The sequence below is a fragment of the Chelonia mydas genome, chromosome 5 (assembly GCF_015237465.2).
Source record: "Chelonia mydas isolate rCheMyd1 chromosome 5, rCheMyd1.pri.v2, whole genome shotgun sequence".
Taxonomy (NCBI): Eukaryota; Metazoa; Chordata; order Testudines; family Cheloniidae; genus Chelonia; species Chelonia mydas.
Window position 1 is genome coordinate 35,838,793 of NC_051245.2, and position 18,897 is coordinate 35,857,689.

Genomic DNA, 18,897 nt, shown 5'->3' on the forward strand with positions numbered 1-18,897 from the left:
ATATTTATCCCGGGGTGTAACTGATTGTTGTGTGATCCTGATAGGTCACTTAAATTCTCCATGTCTCAGTCTCCCTATATGTAAAGTAGGGAAAGGAATACCTGCAGTCCCAACCGCTAAGGATGGTGGAATGGGTAGCTTTTATTTTCTAGCAGTTGGATTTAATTAATGTCTTATAAAGCAATTTAAGATCCTCAATGAACGGTACCATGGAAATACCAAAGAATGTTTATTACTGTAATAAATACTATAAATATCTTCTACAATGCAAAACATATGGCACACATAGCCTTGCTCATTTAGTTTGCTTATTTAAGAACAATGTGCTTCAGAGGACTGGAATATCCTGCTCTCTTCACTTCACATTTTGATCTTAATGGCTGTTAAATTCTTAAAAGTAGAAAGTAGAAAACCACTTTTCTGTAGAAAACCATCTTGAATTGGTAGGGTTTAGACTGAATGACCTTTTCCATTTTTAATTTCTAGATGCTATTATTCTAACAAAGCTCATGAGATTGCAGAGGCACATTTGTTATGTTGCGTTTACTGGAGATGAAGTAGGACTTCCTCAGGGACCAGGAATTGAGAAGAACTTAGGCCCTGATTCAGCAAGGTAATGAGGCATGTGAATCATTCGATTGTTTAAAGTTAGGCATGTGCTTAAGTATTTTTCTGCATCGGGGCCATAAGTGGGGGAGGAGGCTTATGATATAACTTGGGAATTGGCCGAACCTTGGTTAGATGTGGCTGATAAATACTAGCCAGACTACAAACCTGTCCATTCATGCAGACAACTACTATGAAAGTGAAGACATAAGTGCAAGCAAAGCCTTGATGGAGAGACTCCTCAGTCTGGCTCCAGAGGAGGTAAATAAGAGTGTACGCTCATGCCTGCTGGAGTCACTCACTGTCTTTCAACATTTTCAGAGGCATTTCTTTCCTAGCATAACCAGAGAGGAGAGAGACCTAGGCATGCTCATGTTTTCTGCATCCTTAATTTAAAAAGGCAGTTTCCAGTGCCAGCATGAGGATGACTCATCATGGCCAAAGCACTTGCAATATTAATCCGGTAGCTGGAAAGGGAGCTGTTCTACTTAAATCAAAATTCATCCAAACACACAGAGATTTGCTTGAAATTCAAACTAAGCTTATGATTGGCAGAACACTTACAGCGGTGTTACCTTCAAGTTGGGAGGGAGGCATCAGTTATGAAAACAGAATTTCTCCTTGGATTCTCCTTGGAAATCATGCATTCTAAAAGAGAAAGCGTGAACTATTAAGAAAAGGGAAATATCAGAAAGTTCACTTTATAAAACATATTAAGTCCAAGGCTTGATTCCTTCACACATTCTTGCATTATTATTATTATAACATATAGGAATCAGCAAATGTGTATATGGAAATAGGCAAACCAAACTCACAACTTCTATCTCCTAACAATTCAGCTGGTTCCACAGTGCAGCTTGTTGAATCTTTTCAATGAAGGATAAAATAAATTAGGTTTCTGTTGCTTGAAAATTATCCTCAATTTAAGAGTTTTTATTTTCCAAGGCTACAGGTCATCTCCCTGGATCACTTGTATAAATATAGAGTAGAATGCTTGAAGGGAACCATATACATTTCTGTGTATCCCTAGCTTTTAAATAAAGCAGTCTCGGTTGGGTGGGAGAAAACAGGTAAAAAGATCACATTTATTTAAGAATCCAAAATACACAAAAATGGAGAGGAAAATCGAACCCGTGAAGAAATAAGAATTTGCTTTTAAAAAGGTAAGTTAAATGACGCTAAGAATCAGCATTGAATTGTAACACAGTATTCCTGTGTATTCTTATATTAAAATGTTTTGATAACCACATCCCTCTCTACAATTAGAAAGTAAGCTCATAATCTACCTTGAAAACTGGAGATCTGTCACCTCAACTGTCAAACCCATAACCTGACCTGCTGTTCAGTCCCTTGGGCCTTGTCTACACCAGATTCTGAGCAGGTTTTGACAACATAGGGTGAAACCCTGACCCCTCTAAAATCAATGGCAAAAGTCTCATTGACTTCATTAGGGCTCAGTTTTCACCCATAAGGGTACATCTACACAGCAGCTAGGAGCGTTCTTCCCACCTATGATAGACAGACACTCATTCGCTGTACTTGAGCTAGTGCGTTAAAAGTAGCAGTGTAGCCAGGGACATATGGGCAGCAGCTCGGGCTTGCCACCTGAGTATGCACTCAGGGTCTGTGCTACTCCCAGCTATGCTTCTATAGCATAGTAGCTCGAGCCAAGCTAGTGTGTGTCTGTCTATCTGCACTGCTAGCTCCCAGCTGCAGAGTTGACATACCCACAATGGTTAAAAATTCCAGTAATGACCCAGCACCTTGCCCACATTAGCAGTCCGACCATTGCTACACTGATGGAGCTGAACCAATAAAAGCAATGGTGGGGGAAAAGGGAAATGTAGTCCCAGCCTAGGAGGGACAACTTTAGCTCTTAATTTAAACATTCTCTCATTCAGTCCACTCAGCAAGGCCTCCATCTTGTAAGAGTCAGAGAATTCCAGCCCCAATCCAGTACAGCACTTAAGCACTTGCTTAATTTTTAAGGATATGTGTAGTCCATTGACTGTAATGGGGTCACTCAGGTCCTTAGGTATATGACTTAAGTGCTTTGTTGGGTTGAGGGTCAGAATTCTCAGTCATGTAGGATGGAGCCTCAGAGAAGCCTGGGACTTCACTTCCACACCAGGCCAGGCCTCCTCCCATGTTTTCTTGGCCCGTCTTCCTTTTCACAAAGAATATCTCAACGGTGAATCCTTTCACCTGGCATGTGGCCTGCATAATGTTCTCCCACCTTTTCCATTAAACACTTCACAATAATAATTAGAAGATCTTCAGCTACAGAAAAATTTAGATAAAGAAATTCAAAGGGAGCCAAGCTCTTACAATCTGACAATAATCTTATTAGATTTTTATCTGATGCAACTTTTCAAAGCTGGCCTATAATGAGATGTGTCCTTTTTCAGGATATTATCAACTTTGGGAAGCACTGTGAAGTATAGAAAAAAGCCTAAAAAGAACTACTGTCCTTGCCAAAAATTTGTACTGTGAATATTGAATAACAGAACAGTAGAGTAAGCAATATAAATTAAATTTGAGAGACAAGAACAGTTCTATTTTTCATAGATGAATGTATGATAAGACAAATCTTGTGGCATTTTAGGTAGCTTTGCACCAAATACTGTCTGAGTGACTAATCTGTGTGATCAGATATGTAGTTAATTCAGGGAAATTAAGTAGTTCTGTTTCTGTCTCTCAACAAGACAGCCTGCATACTTTAAGAAACTGTTGTTAGAACTTTACAGTTCCAGAGAAACATTATTGTTTTATGAATTACAGAGTTGACCATCTGCCTACTTTTCTTCTGGATGTTAAATGGTGATAAGTTTCAGAGTAGCAGCTGTGTTAGTCTGTATTCTCAAAAAGAAAAGGAGGACTTGTGGCATCTAGTCTCTAAGGTGCCACAAGTTCTCCTTTTCTTTTTGCAAATGGTGATAAGTTTCTCAGGCATTTTTAAGGCATGCTGACCTTCATTATTAATCCACATTGACGTCAATGTGATTATCTAATTTTGCTCAATATATTTCTCAGTATTGGTTAAAGTGGATATATGAAAGTATACTCAGTATACTGTATTCACCAACAATTCAAATATGGCTGGGACAGTAGTTAGCTAACATGATGGAACCCCACTGCAAACTTGGGAACTTTGATAGCTAATTATTTTGCTATCTGATGAAATCAGCTAGATAAATTAACTAAAACTAAAAGGAATAGTCCTCCCTTTCCAGCCAGTATGTTCCCAGCGTGATCCATCCAATGATCCTGGCTATCATTGGAGAAAGTCAGTCATTTGAATCTAATATCTTAGACAAGGACTAATTTTACTAGAACTTTTGATCCAGATTCAGGGCCATTCTGTGACTACTTTGTAGTCATTTGTTGGGGCTAAGTGGTCACAAATCTGAAGTATTGAGACAGAAGAGCATTCCCCTTGCATGGAGAAATTCTCCACTGGCATAGAGCCACTGTAGCAGCTCATACACCTACCTCCCCTGATCCCCCCACCCTCACACATTGCCTCTGGTATAGGAAGTGTGATTTGATAAAAGGGCTCATGGCTGGAACACACCACACCAACCATTGCATCCAAAGAGGGCAGCTGGGAGTAAAACAGAGTGGCCCTCAGACTGCTTTACTCTGTACTGCATACAGGGATCAACAGCCAGTGACCTCAGGCACAGACAACTGTAAGGATGACTTAAAGCAACCTTCAGTTTCTCTCCAGTACAGTACTGAGCAGGGCTTGACCAGAGCAGAGAATCTGGGTCTGCATAGAGTCATATTTTGAAGAGTTCTTATTCATTGCATTTATCTAATCCTATTAGTTCCCTCCAATGAATTCCATATGCCTCTACTTTGATGTTCAAACAATATTGATGCTGATTTAGCTAAAATGGACAAAGAGAAAATGGCTGCTAGACAATATTGTAGTCATATAATATATTTCTTTAAAGGCATCTGAATGTTATCCAAAATGTAAGACCCAGAGTATGACTATTGGGCTATTCAACCACTGCTAGTAGATAGTTCCCTTGACTATCCTTTGATTGTATAACAAAATGAACCTGGAGCTAAACTTATGCTTAATGGATTTAAGCAAGCACAGTTCTGACTGCTCCAAAAGCCAGAATCCCTAAGGAATCTATGCATCTCTGAAATCTTCAAGTATGTATGTGCTTAATCATGCTAGAAAAGTGCCAAATTTTTTCCCATTTAAATTAATATAAGCCATACATTATAACATAATGCTAGAACAAAGACTTTGGTCTGTCTATAACTCTGTCTTCAGTATTTATTTCTAATTTTCACATTGCATCGAAGCAAGCTACTCAAATTTAAATTTCCTAAACCCATATTGTCTCACTGTTGGTTAAAATATTCTTTGTGAAATGAACTTGGTAAGCTGTCCCTCTGGGAAAGTCATTTCATTGTCAACCACTTTGAATTTTTTTCTCACTTTAATGTTCTTGTTCAAATATAACTTGTTTTATCTAGCAGCACAGGGTCAATTTCAGTCATGAAATTAAACTTAGTGAAGCAAGTATTTACAATTTCCCAAACTACAAGGAAAATAGCTTAAATCAAATTTGCTTTGTTTTTTTTTAATGTTTCTCTCCTTTCTTCTCTTCATTAACTATGTTAATTTATTGACTAGGTATTTATGGCCCAGATCTTTTGAATAGGACTGAAAGATGAAAAAACATTAATTTGATCAGCATGCCTTTGAACACACAAGGATAATGCTGTAATAGAAAATTCCTAAACTGTTTCATATCAAGGAACCAATTAGACTGGGTTTGGAAATGAATGCTGAAGATTGAACAGTGAAGATCATTTGTGTATCATCAACAAATGAAATCTGTCTCCAAACAGATGAAAATATCCTTATTTGCTCATAGTGAAAATATATGCAGGCATGATGCTTTAAACAAACAGATGTCACTATAAGTCTTAAAGTATTGGCCCACATCTTCAAAATTTCACATATGCATAATTTGTATATGCAGTTATTGTGATGTCATGTGCAAATGTGATAATGATGTATGCAAACACTCAGTGGTCATTTGTGGGTGCAAAATGTGCATGTCTTCAATTGTGAGAATCTGGACCATCACAGACTGGTATGTTTAGGACTCCAGCATTTTCAGACTCTACTCTTAAACTTTCCTTACGCTATTTTTACATGTGCCTTTAAACTAGTCATAAGGATCACATGATTGCAGTTTCCTGCAAACTTCCTTTAATCACACATCCTCTAGACCCCATTAAATCTTATCTGTGACAAAAGATGCTGCCAAGCATTTCCTTCCCACTTGGGGTTTAATCCAAGACCTTCCCAGGGAATAACACTCTTGACTTCATTCACAGAGACCTCTAAGCAGCAACCAGAGGCACACTGAAGGAAGAGAGACTACTGATGCCAAGGGTCACTCACCCAGAAAACAGAAAGTATAGACCTGACATTTCTGGAAGATTTACTTGGCAGGTGAGAGGGCTGGGAGTGAAAGCTGCAGTGGTGCAAGGTTATGAATGTGTACCGTTCCCTCAAAGGATGTATTACTATGTCATACCTATGCACTGACTGTGACATAACCCTAGCTGAAATGTAGGAGTGGCTAGAAATGTTTTGAATTCCAGTCACTGGCAAATGCAGCCCATGTGCTGTATTAAAAGTTTTTTTTTCTCTTCCCATGTAGATTTTGGTTACTGCACTATTTGCAGAATGATCACTTTGCTGCATCGATATCACAGCTTGCGTTTGTGGCATGTATTAATGGAAGCACATGCTCAGATAATTAGGATTTGCAGCATTCATAGGAACATGCTGTCCTTGTCATAGTCATTTTTGTGAACTCTGCATTTATTGTGTGACTACCACAGCGCTCCCTCTGTTAATTAGTGAAATGGCCCACTGTCTGTGATTATCATTGGCCTGAAAGCAGCCTTCTGCAATTCACTATCTATTTCACCTTGCCCATGCTGTGAAAAACCGAGTGTGTGATGATCAAATGGTCTGTGCTGCTGAGGTTATTGGCTTCTGTCTCTTATGCTTCCCGCTGTATAATGCATTTAACCATTTGGATATGAATTTGAGTCCCTGTTGGAAATTCTGATCCCTTATGTACTCTGGAGGGAATTCTGCAACTCTGCACATGCGCAGAATTCATGGCTCCCGCAGATTTCTTTGCTTACCCACAAAAAAATGACTTCTGATGGGAAAGCAAAGGAAAGCCTCAAGAGCAGTCATGCGCCCACTCCCTGGCAGTGCAGACAGGTTGGTTTGGGCACCCAGAGCAGCTGGTAGAGACGTAAATCACTGCCTGGGGGTGGGGTAGTTGTGTGTGAGAGAGAGAAAGAGAAACACTGTCCCTCTCGCTTGCTATTGCAGCATGCTTGTGTGGAGGGGCACGGCTCTGGGGTATTTCTGAAGAGGTAAGCATGGGGCAGGCTCTTTTCCCTCAGGCAGAGGAGAATGTGGCAGCCTGCCTGCTTAGTGAATTGTTCCCATTGTTCTTAGTGAATTCCCCCAGGAGTATAAAACAGGTGTAAAAATTGTAAGGCTCCTTTACATTGCCAGAGAGGTGTAAAGGAGCCTTTATTGTAACGGACAGTATGGCCTTACAAATGCTTATGGTGCTTTAGTGATTAGAACTGGTCTAAATTTTTGGACTGAAAAAATTCCCTATCAAAATGTGCTCCATGAACTGTTTGCTACGGACCTTTTTGGAGATGGTCAGTAGCCAGTATAAATTGTGAGTTTGAGTCCCCCTCCCTTACTTTCTCTTCAGTTGTCTATGATGTAACACTGAGCATATGACTGCATGTATTTATATATATAATAATTAGAAGTAAAGGGTCGATACTAGCTACATTACTGTTAGACAGAGGGGTTTGGAGATTTCCTCCAATGCTCCCCACTCCCATTCTCCATTCATTGTATTGTAGTTTAAATAAATTACCAAAATAAATGAAACGAGCTGGATTATATTGCATTATTTTGACAAAAAAATGCAGAATTTGAAAATATTGTGCGCAGAATTTTTCACTTTTTGGCGCAGAATTCCTCCAGGAGTACTTACGGGAACCTTCTCTTTCCCTCACCCACATGGAAAGGTACAAGGACCTGCTGTGCTTGGGGACATTTGGAAGAGAGTATGTGGGTGATAAGACCATGTATCCTTCTATTCATTAATGAGATTTATGTGCATATGTTCCCATGCACTGCTTCTACTGTTCCCTCTTCCCCAGTGCCCATAGATGGTAGGAGACCATAGCAACTACTTTTGGGAGAACTGTGCCATATTTTTCTCTGAATTTGTTGCCCTAAAGCAATTGTCATTGAAGGATTAATGAAGGCTTGGATTTGAAAATACTGGGGCATGTAAAAACAAGTAGCTTCATTGCAATATGTATATATGGTCCATTAAAAAGAAACTCCAAGAAAATATTGAGACACTGAAGTCATGAGATGCCAGACATAAAGTTGCATGTGCAACCTTTGGTGTGACTCCAGGTGTATATATCATGATACAGGCCCTGACTCTGAATCCAGCTGAACTTTATAAATCTTTTGCACTCCCTTAATGCCCAGGCTTCCAAGGGCTGATTTGGCTCCTGGCACAAGATAGAGCAGCGTTGTTACAGCCAGAGCCCAGCAGCACTCTGACCACACCCCCGCCACATCTTTCCATGGCTTCTACTCTCGGAGTTGAAAGGTGGGGTGATGGAGAGCTGGCTTAAGAAATGGCAGAATATCAAATGAAGGAAGCATAATTAACAGGCACCTGATGCATTGCCCATTGTTGGTGAACATGTCCCATTTGCAAGGGTGATAAACCTACTGCAGAGTAATAAAAGGTGAGTTACGGATGATCTTTGCCATGTAGCTTCTGCAACTTATGATAAGACATAAAGCAGGCTCTGTTCCATATTGGAAACACTAGGCCCTGATCCTGAGCTGATGTAAATTAGTATAACTCAACTGACTGATTAAGAAAGAACTAAATTGATTTACACTGGCTGAAAATCTGGCTCATTGCTATTTTCTCTTTTGCTATGTGAAAATCAATTTTTGGTTGAGGGCAGTTATTTCAAGTATAGCAAAATTAAACTGAACAGCAGCAAACTTGTTTTATGCCATTGACAAGTCCGTTTTTCGTATGTGCTGTGTTAAGCGCAAACTCTCTTGCAGAGCTCAGCTGCAGTGTTGCACTATTTAACAATTAGAACACATCGACTATGACTTGATTACTCTCAATGTGGAGAGAAGATGCTTTTGAAAAAATGTGATATTAAGACATTTCATTTACTCTAGAAATCAAGGTTACCCTTCGAAGACTGCAGATGTTGTCAGGTAGATTTTGTTCTATTAGGGTCTAAATATGCAAAATGAAAAGAAAAACAGTTAAGGAGAGAATGTGCTTTACTGGAAGCTATGGCAATTTTATTAAGCATTCCTTAACCCTTCTGATTTATGCAAAGCTGTGATTCAGTGTGGAATGTTACAGAGAATCAATTAGGATCAATCTTTTTTTTTTTTTACTTCAGTCCTTGAGAAAGGTGCCAACTGATCATCACAGGGAAGTGACTTCCATTTACTGGCACCTTTCACAAACACTGAAGTCATGTTAAAACCTGGCAGAGCAAAGGGAATGGAAGTCACGATTCTCCATACTGCCCTACCAATATGCCTCAGCACTGCCGCGGTCTGGAAGGACCTTCTTGTGGGATGAGAAGGCAGTTGAGGCTGTATGCCTAATAAATACTACTTAGTTTACTGCAGCAGGATGACTTTATTACTTAGGAGAGGTTTTCAAAGGCACAAAGAAGAGTTAGTTGCCTAGTTCTTGTTGATTTTCAGTGGGACGAAGGCGCCCAACTGTCCTTTGGGCCTTTTGAAAATCTCCCTCAGAGTCTAAAAGGGATTGCTGTAAATTTCATGTTTGTTGCTTCCATGGTTCTGTGCAATGTAGGTCCAGATATTTAGAATTGTGCAACCAAATGGCCAGGTTAGAAGTTCAACTGGTCATTTGTGCATGACTGGGCATACACTTGTTGTAATTCATAGAGGCCAGAAGGGACCATTATATAATCTAGCCTGACCCACCTTATATCACAGATCCTTAAATTTCACCCTGTTACCCCTGTATTGAGCCCACTAACTTGCATTTGACTAAAGCATAACTTGTGTTTGGCTAAAGTGTGTCTTCCAGAAAGTCATCCAGTGCTGATATGAAGACTCCAAAGGATGGAGACTCCACCATTTCCTTGGGAGTTTGTGCCAGTGGTTAATCGCCTTCACTACTAAAAACCTATGCCTGATTTCTAATTTAAATTTGTCTGGTGTCAGCTTCCAGCCACTTAGTGCACAGAAACTGCACAGTTGCAGCACTGTAAAAAAAAACACCCCGTCGAGAGGCGTGCAGCTTTCTGCACCAGGGCTACAGTGTCGCGGTGCCAGTGTAGATACCCTGGTCGATTACAGTTGGCCTCCTAGAGGTGTCCCACAATCCCTGTTCTTGCCTCTCTGGTCATCAGTTTGAACTCTACTGCCCTGCCCTCAGGGCTGTCCTTCGACATACGCAGGATACGCAGCTGTGTAGGGCATCCAAAAATTTGGGGCACCCCTGGGTCTTAGTGTCCAGCCTCCCGCCTCTCCCTATCCCTGTTCTGAAACTTCCTGCAGATTCCCACAGCTAGCTACTGTGGCCTGGTGAGTCTTCCTCCGGAGGGGATCTAGTAACTTAAAAGTGAAAAAGCCTTCCAGCCTGCCAGACCTATTAGCACAACATTGAAACTGTTAAAGAGCCATTCAAGTGGTAATGAAGCCATTTAACAGGCATTTGCCAACCCCCTGATATATACTGTCAGTTTCTGAATTTACTGACAAAAACAGTTGTGCATTACTGAAATATTTACTCAGAACATGTTAGTCTACAGGACCTTAGTTTAAAATTTGCTTTAAAAATATTTCATTAGTGTGTTGCTGAAGATTATAAAATCACATCTCTAAAAAATCCTTGCATAGATTTTTAGACACACAATCTGAGTATTCATCTTTAGCCTTAAATGCTTGGCTCTTCAGACATATAGTTTTTTAAATAAATCCTTCAAAAGACCACCCTTATCTAAAATACACATGTGAGCTTGGGCTGCCTTCGTGCATAGGGGCACCAGTTTAATAATACTGCATAGGGTCTCGTAAATCCTACAGACGCGCCTGCCTGCCCTCAGGTGACCAACCGTGAGATCCACCCCTTAAATTCCTTGGGAATTTTGAAAGTCCCCTTCCTGTTTGCTCGGTGATGTGTGCAGTGGTCTCAGAGCACCTTTCCAGGTGACCACGCCTGCTCCACACACCAGGTGATCCCCTGCTTGGAGCAATGCCGAGGTGCTGGACCTCATCAGCATTTGGGGAGAGGAGGCTGTCCAGTCCCAGCTGCACTCCAGCTGTAGGAATTATGATACCTATGGACAGATTTCAAGATGCATGACAGAAAGGGGCTATGACTAGGACACACTGCAATGCAGGGTCATAGAATCATAGAATCATAGAATATCAGGGTTGGAAGGGACCCCAGAAGGTCATCTAGTCCAACCCCCTGCTCGAAGCAGGACCAAGTCCCAGTTAAATCATCCCAGCCAGGGCTTTGTCAAGCCTGACCTTAAAAACCTGTAAGGAAGGAGATTCTACCACCTCCCTAGGTAACGCATTCCAGTGTTTCACCACCCTCTTAGTGAAAAAGTTTTTCCTAATATCCAATCTAAACCTCCCCCATTGCAACTTGAGACCATTACTCCTCGTTCTGTCATCTGCTACCATTGAGAACAGTCTAGAGCCATCCTCTTTGGAACCCCCTTTCAGGTAGTTGAAAGCAGCTATCAAATCCCCCCTCATTCTTCTCTTCTGCAGACTAAACAATCCCAGCTCCCTCAGCCTCTCCTCATAAGTCATGTGCTCTAGACCCCTAATCATTTTTGTTGCCCTTCGCTGGACTCTCTCCAATTTATCCACATCCTTCTTGTAGTGTGGGGCCCAAAACTGGACACAGTACTCCAGATGAGGCCTCACCAGTGTCGAATAGAGGGGAACGATCACGTCCCTCGATCTGCTCGCTATGCCCCTACTTATACATCCCAAAATGCCATTGGCCTTCTTGGCAACAAGGGCACACTGCTGACTCATATCCAGCTTCTCGTCCACTGTCACCCCTAGGTACTTTTCCGCAGAACTGCTGCCTAGCCATTCGGTCCCTAGTCTGTAGCGGTGCATTGGATTCTTCCATCCTAAGTGCAGGACCCTGCACTTATCCTTATTGAACCTCATCAGATTTCTTTTGGCCCAAACCTCCAATTTGTCTAGGTCCTTCTGTATCCTATCCCTCCCCTCCAGCGTATCTACCACTCCTCCCAGTTTAGTAGGGTCAAAGTGAAGAAGCTGCGGAATGCCTACCACAAGGCGCGGGAGGCAAACCGCTGCTCTGGTACTGTGCCCACAAGCTGCTGGTTCTACAAAGAGCTGGACGTGATACTCGGTGGCGACCCCACCTCCACTGCAAAGGCCTCTGTGGATACTTTGGTGGCTTGCGTGCCAGTCAAGAGTAAACCGAGCCAGGAGGAGGAAATCTTGGATAAGGATGTGGAGGGGGAGGGGGATCCAGAAGCAGAGGACGACTCGGAGGTCAGAGATGCATGCAGCCAGGAGCTCTTCTTTGCCCTGGAGGAGGCTACACAGTTACAGCTGTCAGAGTTTGGTGAAGCGCAAACAGGAGAGGAGGACCCTGGTAAGTGGCTTTGATTTTGGGAATCGCTGAAGTGAGTTGTTGGGGGCAGGAGGCTTGTGTCTGTATGATGCGCGTACCACCACATGCCTAGTCTGAGCTGAGGAACAGGCTGTTGTTTGACTCTCTCACTTCACGGGAATCTGCCTCAGAGATCTCCACAAAACTCTCATGGAGATACTGGGCAATCTGCTGTGGCAGGTTCTTTGGCAGAGCTGCTTTGTTTCTTGCTCCATTAAGGGTAACTTTCCCGCGCCACTCTGCCATCTCTGCGGGGTGGGGGGGACCATTGCTGCACACAGGCAAGATGCATAAGGGCCAGGGCGGAAGCCGCAGTCTTGGAGAAGACCCTCCCTTGATTCCCTGCTCACTCTCAGCAGCGAGATATCTTCCATAATGAACACAGCCTGTGGAAAATGTGGAGACAGCAGTGATTATAAGTCCCCCTCTACAGTGCTGGCTCTCCGCAAGAGCGACATGCCCAGTATACAGTTCAGTCCTGGAACACGGATTTCCCCTGCCTCTGCAGTTACTCACCATTTGGGGGGTCTTGTGGCTCATGTGTGCTTGCCTGGGGTCAGCCAGTTAGTGACAGATATGACCTTGGGAGCCCAGCCTCCCTCTTTGATATTGCTGGCTGAATGGCTGCGCAGAATTAGAAAGCAGCCACGAAGAACTAAAGAGGATGTAATGTCTGTGTGATGTCACAATGCCCTCCACAGTCGAGAAACAGGAATTGAAGGAGTGGCGGGACAGTGAGAAGAGGGACCAAAAGGAGAACGCAGTGCGCAAGAACAAAGCCACAGAGCAGCTCTTAAATGTTAGGGAGCGCCAAGCAGACATGCTCCAGGCACTACTAGCACTGCAAACTGAGCAGCTCCATGCCCGCCCTCCCCTGCAGCCACTGTAGCAAAACTCTTTCCCATGTGCCCCTAGACACCACCAACACACTTCTATCAACTTCCTGGCTCCAGTCTGTACCCAGTGCATTCCACACCTGCCCCATCACAGTCCAGCCCTGCAGACTCCCAGTACCCACTGTACTCAACACCCATCCCTCTGCAGTTTAGCCCTGCTGAAGTACAGTACCCACTGCACTGTACTCCAAAGGACAAGATTGCATATGATACCTGGACATACACAAATCTTTAACCATCTCGGGACCCCACCTCCTCCTGGGACCCTTTGCTCCCCCATCCCACACAGTGCTGATGTGTTTTTTTTGTTTGTCTCTGTCATAAATATAAAGGGAAGGGTACACACCTTTAAAATCCCTCCTGGCCAGAGGAAAAACCCTTTCACCTGTAAAGGGTTAAGAAGCTAGGATAAGCTCGCTGGCACCTGACCAAAATGACCAATGAGAAGACAAGATACTTTCAAAGCTGGAGGGCGGGGAGAAACAAAGGGTCTCTCTGTCTGAGTGATGCTTTTGGCGGGAACAGAAAAGGAATGGAGTCTTAGAACTTAGTAAGCAATCTAGTTAGATATGCGTTAGATTCTGTTTTGTTTAAATGGCTGATAAAATAAGCTGTTCTGAATGGAATGTATATTCCTGGTTTTGCGTCTTTTTGTAACTTAAGGTTTTGCCTAGAGGGATTCTCTATGTTTTGAATCTAATTACCCTGTAAGGTATTTACCATCCTGATTTTACAGAGGTGATTCTTTTACTTTTTCTTCAATTAAAATTCTTTTTTTAAGAACCTGATTGCTTCTTCATTGTTCTTAACATCCAAGGCTTTGGGTCTGTGTTCACCTATGCAGATTGGTGAGGATTTTTATCAAGCCTTCCCCAGGAAAGGGGGTGTAGGGTTTGGGGAGGATTTTGGGGGGAAAGACCTTTCCAAGCGGGCTCTTTCCCTGTTATATATTGGTTAGACTCTTGGTGGTGGCAGCAATAAAGTCCAAGGGCAAAAGGTAAAATAGTTTGTACCTTGGGGAAGTTTTAACCTAAGCTGGTAAAAATAAGCTTAGGGGGTTTTTCATGCAGGTCCCCACATCTGTACCCTAGAGTTCAGAGTGGGGAAGGAACCTTGACAGTCTCTCTCCTCCAGTGGTTGTTTTTTAATAAAATAATTGTTTTGGTTTGAAAGCAATCTTTATTCCATTAACTGAAAGCAAACAGAGCCCTGCAAAACAGGCAATTTTCTTAAACCTTCACAATGCATCATTTGCACCAATCACAATCACCTCCTAGCATTACAAGCACTGCACTCCTGAGCATAGCAACAAATATTAGTGGATTTCAGCTTCAAATTGCTGCTTCAAGGCATCTCTGATTCTTATGGCCCTGCGTTGTGCCCCTCTAATAGCCCTGATCTCTGGCTGTTCAAATTCAGCCTCCAGGCGCTGAGCCTCAGCAGTCCAGCCCTGAGTGAAGCTGTTACCCTTCCCTTCGCAAATATGGAGCACATGTGGCTATCAGCATAGGAATATTATCATCAGCCAGGTTCAGTCTCCCATATAGGCAGCACCAGTGGGTCTTTAAACACTCAAAAGCACACTCAACAGTCGTTTTGCACTTGCTCAGCCTGTTGTTGTACTGCTCCTTGCTGCTGTCAAGTTGCCCCGTGTATGGCTTCATGAGCCACAGCATTAAGGGGTAGGCAGGGTCTCCCAGGATCACAATGGGCATTTTGAATTCCCCTACAGTGATCTTCTGGTCCAGGAAGAAAGCCCCTGCTTGCAGCTTCCTGAACAGGCCAGTGTTCCGAAAGATCAAGCGTCATGCACCTTTCCGGACCAACCTGCGTTAATGTCTGTGAAACGCCCATGGTGATCCACAAATGCCTGGAGAACCATAGAGAAATACCCTTTCCAATTAATGTACTCGGTGGCTAGGTGGTCTGGTGCCAGAATTGGAATATGTGTGCCATCTGTTGCCCCTCTGCAGTTAGGGAAATCCATTTGTGCAAAGCCATCCATCATGTCATGCACGTTGCCCAGAGTCACGGTCTTTTGGAGCAGGATGCGATTAATGGTTCTACACACTTCCGTCAACACAAGTCCAACGGTCGACTTTCCCACTCCGAACTGGTTAGCGACCGATCAGTAGCAGTCTGGAGTAGCCAGCTTCCACAGTGCAATTGCCCTGTGCTTCTCCAACAACAGGGCAGCTCTCATTCTCGTGTCCTTGTACCACAAGGCTGGGTCCAGCTCATCACACAGTCCCATGAATGTGGCTTTCCTCATCCAAAAGTTCTGCAGCCACTGCTCATCATCCCAGATGTGTTTCCCAAGCCCAAAAGTGGCGTTCCACTGTGGCCAGCACCTCTGTGAATGCCACAAGCAATCTCATGTCGTAGCTACTTTGCATGGCAAGATCAAAGTTGCACTCCTCTTGCCTTTGTAGTTTAAGGAATAACTCCACAGCCACTCGTGATATGTTAGTGAGAGTGAGCTGCATATTGGTCAACAGTTCGGGATCCATTCCTGCAGACCGAAGAGACAGAGCGCGCAGGACACAAACCGTTGAAAGATGGTGCCAAATGCAGACGGAAGCACAGGGATTGCAGGGATACGAAGTAATGCATCACGGGGCTTTGGGACAGGATCCAGAATGCCCCGCGACCCCCTCCATTTTCCGATAACTCTTAGCAACAGAAGAGGAAGAGATGCTCTGTGGGATAGCTGCCCAGAGTGCACTGCTCCAAATACCACTGCAAGTGCCGCAAGTGTGAACACACTATTGCGCAGGCAGTTGACAGTGTGAACACACAACTGCGGTTTCCCTTTGGCGCTCTCTGAGTGGTGCTGTAACTGCCAGTGATGTAACTCTGCCAGTGTAGACATCCCCCTAGACTCTCTCCAATCCAGCTTATGCCCCTTGCGCTCAACTGAAACAGTTCTTGTCAAAGTCTAAAAAAATCATAAATCATATATAAAAATCATAAATAATTATAATAAATAAAGGAGTCTGTGGAACCTAAGTCTAACCACCTACAGTATTCAAGGCCTTTTGTTTCAAAGGAAACAATGCAGAAAGCAACTTTTATTTTGAAATCTTAAAATAAGTTTTCCACTAAGTGAAGACAAAGAAATGTGGAATAAAATAAAAGTTTCTAAACTGGCATTTTTGTCCAAAAAGAATCTGCAAACGTATTATCTTCATCAGCATTTCCAACCTATTAGTAAATCAGTGAATGTTTTTTATCCTTCACATAATGAACAAACATGTAGCAATAAAGTATTTAAGTGCATCAATGAGGAGGTTGCAATCACTTGAAAATGTACAAATTTGGTTAATGGGTGATTGTGGCTTAAAGAAGGGCTTTGAAGTGTGTGTGTGTGGTGTGGGAGGGAATTAAGATGAAACAGCTCTAGATAATTCACTACCTTGTGCCAAGTGAAAGCTGAAGTCAGCTCTGTATGACTTTAAAGAACAATCCTGCAGTGGAGTTTGTCAGCAGTGGGTGTCACTCTGGGCACTGGAATGGAGAATGTGTGGAGAAGGGTTGTGTTTAAACATTTTGGGTGACATCATGGCTTCATTGAAGTAACTAGGAGTTTTGTCAGTGATTTAAATGAAGCCAGGATTGCTCCCTGCAACTATAATTCATAATGCAGAGTAGCTAGATATTTTAACTGGACATTTAATAAACATGAAACTGTTCTTGCTACTGTTTCATAAAACCAATGTACCTTATTACTGCAGATATATGAAAAGTCTATTTTTAAATTACAGATTGTAAAGAAGATCCCAGATGATCATTCTAATCTGAACAAGTGGCAAAAGAACATGTTTGTTGTAGTGAATGAAGAGCAATATTTTAGAGTTGTTTAAATAACAAAGAATCCCAAAGGTATTTTGATATTAATTACCACCGTTGTGGATTTCTGCTGAGCGGTTGCTCCCTGGCTCCGGCTGACACATACCAAAACCTGCAGATCACCAGCCACATGACACTCCCTTGGCTCATGGGAAGATCAAGAGGGAACATACTGCCAACCCACCATTGCTCTACTTCTACTAGTTTGGGGCCCTTTGTGCCGATTTTACTTCCTCTTGGCTCACCTCGTCTTTGTACAGCAGCAGGGGGAACATCTGAATTGTGGTTGTAGCTAAAAGTGTGTGGTATTTTCCTTGGGGGGAAAAAGTGAAAATAGGTGCCTTATTTTTTTTTTTTTTGTGCGGGAGGGGAGAGGTTCTTAAATTGCCACCAAGTGGTAAGCTGGACCAATTTATAGTTTGGGGTGGAAATCATGCAAATCTCATTGGTTTTGATCAAAGGTCAGGAACATTTGGCAGTTTCATCTGAGTTGTTGAACAGTTGTTGCTGTTATACAAATATATGAATGAGATCAGACTCAGACCCGTAATTTCTAGTTTACCATTAGTTTGGAAGTGGTAAAAATCGTTGCTGTGTTCTGTGCCATGTGTCATGGGAGAACAGGCTTGGTGCTCTAGAACTGCTCTGAATGAAGTTCAGTCACTCTTGTAGTATGACTTCTCCTTGGGGCACACTAGCGCAAGTCTCCTGGATGTCAGCACCTCCTGGGTCTGACGTTGGAGCATTCAGCACCCCTCTTCCATGCCATGAGCACTGTGCAGTGAGTCCACCTGAATAGGAGATCTGGAGAAGCCTTACATACCCCCCCCTCCAACCCCCGCCTGAGTCTATCCCCTAGTCTTCCACAGTCAGCAGTGACTGTCAGCGAGGGTTGTAAAACAGAGAGGTTTATTGTTGTCTGGAACATGAGTAGAACAGTTGTTAGCACAGAAAAGTAGGAAGAGTCAGCAAAATCCATCTTGGGGATACCCAGAGTCCTGGGCTCTCCCCACAAGTCCCAAACTAGGAAACTGACTAGCTTCCAGCTACATGCCCTCAGCCATGCCCAGTTGCCCCTTCTCTGTCCTTTGTCTCTTTCCTAGGCAAACTGGTCACATGGCCTCGACCTCTCTCTTTGTTCTCCAACTCTTTCGGCTGGCTCCTTGCAGAGGATGGGCCACGGCCATCAGTTGCCAGGATACAGTGTGTCCAGCCATTGTCTGGGCCCAGGTAGCTAGATGGCAGTTACACCTGCCCTCTAGGGGTCTCTGCAATGATTACACACCCTTATCCCACCACCTAGATACTTGTGCAACACATAGGGGAAACTGAGGCGCACACAGAGTATTCAAACAAAACGTTAAGAAAATTCCCACTTTGTTACACCATGGTCTACAAAAAGCCAAAAGATTAAACTCATGCACTGAATCCATCCCTGCATGCCACTACATTTTGTAATTAATATAGTCACAAGGTTGTGTTGCATTAGCAAGTTAAACCTAATGAGTTATTTATTTGGGATTTTCAGTGGTGCTCAGCTTTTAGCATAGCAGTGTAAACAACAAGCTGGGTTCAAGTGTGCAAATATACAAATTGTACTCTATGACTGTTGTTTTAATGGAGTCCTAAAAGTAATACTACTATTTTTGAGGGGGGGAGGGAGAGGGGGACAAAGGGCATTTTTCTGCTTCTGTGGTTCCCAACTGAAGATGGGAGGTGGATTTTGCACTTACATGTTA

At 43.0% G+C, this 18,897-nt stretch overlaps 1 long non-coding RNA gene across 1 annotated transcript; it reads left to right on the forward strand.

Annotated features, from left to right (window-relative positions):
• Nucleotides 1–506: 506 nt before the first annotated feature.
• On the forward strand, nucleotides 507–17,151 carry LOC122466003. Its single transcript, XR_006291185.1, has 3 exons — nucleotides 507–613; nucleotides 5,980–6,097; nucleotides 17,074–17,151. It is a non-coding gene; the product is annotated as an uncharacterized LOC122466003 (long non-coding RNA).
• Nucleotides 17,152–18,897: the final 1,746 nt, after the last annotated feature.